This window comes from Alligator sinensis, unplaced genomic scaffold (genome assembly GCF_000455745.1).
Source record: "Alligator sinensis unplaced genomic scaffold, ASM45574v1 scaffold309_1, whole genome shotgun sequence".
NCBI classification, from domain to species: Eukaryota; Metazoa; Chordata; order Crocodylia; family Alligatoridae; genus Alligator; species Alligator sinensis.
In genome coordinates this window covers 2441084-2442186 of record NW_005842080.1, presented here as the reverse complement: position 1 = coordinate 2442186, position 1103 = coordinate 2441084, and the positions used below count along the sequence as shown (strand labels likewise).

Sequence of the window (1103 nt, the reverse complement as noted above, 5' to 3'; positions counted from 1 at the left end):
CAGGCTCCGTCACTGGCAGCAGCTTCCCGGAGCCAGGGCTGGCCGCGGTGTACCAAGCAAAATGGCCTCACGTACTATGCTCGGCACACGTGCCAGGGGTTGCTGACCCCTGCTTTATAGCTTAGTACTAGTGTGATGCCATGTCAGACATGAACCACACAGATTTGTAAAAAACAACCAGCCAACTTAAGGAAAAACAAATCTCAAAAGAGAAATTAAATTTAAAAAAAAGCAACAACAAAAAAGTCAAACAGTCATTGCCCAGAGCTTACCTTAACTCTTCATCACCTGCCTGCAGAATCATAGGAGAAATTGTAGCAAAGTCCATGTTACTCAAAACCCTGGAGGTTTTATTTTAAATCTGCAGGCACTCCCCCTAGAAGGAACCAAAAAAAGAGTAAGGAAAAATTTTGATGCAGAACCAAGGGCATTTTTCAAGTTAGCCTGGCTCGAACACAAATTGTGGAAGTGTAATCATTGAATGTTTATTTGTAAATATTACAAGAACGTGAGGGAATCCAGTTGTTTACTTCTACAGAATATAAATCATGGAAAGTATCTTTCTGCTATAGTTTTCTTTATATGATGTAACTTACAACTGGCAAATTAAGGCTTTGGCTCACCAAGTTAAAAAGTTCTAATAGTTTTTATACTTTAACCTGGAAAATGGGGAAAGCATACTATCCTTAATTCCAGGACCTATGTTACTTAATAAGGAGGCCAATTTGCCTCACCTATGCAAAACAAGATAGACAGCTAGACTTATTTGGAAATTAAATAAGTTTGATTGCATACAATTGGAGCAAGATTTCCTTTTATGTCCCTTAGATCAGCAGCTCCTAAACTCTGACAGATTGCATGCCACCAATTTAAAACAATACAACCTTAAGTACCACCAGCAAATTTTTGTCATATAAAGTAATGTTAATAAATCTGTTAACATGTACCACTGACAGGTTGTCTGCATACCACTGGTGGGAACCGCTGCCTTAGATAGAACGGAGATGTATAAACTGGTGTTTCACACCAATGCTCTGCTATAGGGAATGAGAGATTAGACCTCTACTCTTTAGAACAGTGCGCTGTAACCACATGCCTCATCC

The 1103-nt window shown here is 39.3% G+C and overlaps 1 protein-coding gene across 13 annotated transcripts in view; it reads right to left on the bottom strand.

Annotated features, from left to right (window-relative positions):
* LOC102368693 (supervillin) overlaps positions 1–1103 on the bottom strand; it is a 169780-nt gene that overhangs the window by 123339 nt on the left and 45338 nt on the right. For 3 of the 13 annotated variants that reach the window (XM_025204412.1, XM_025204415.1, XM_025204411.1), the window contains exon 2: positions 273–376. The exons of the other annotated variants lie outside the window; for them this stretch is intronic. The gene's annotated coding sequence lies outside the window, so the exon portion shown is untranslated. The remainder of the gene's footprint in view (positions 1–272; positions 377–1103) is intronic. 13 annotated transcript variants of the gene reach the window in all.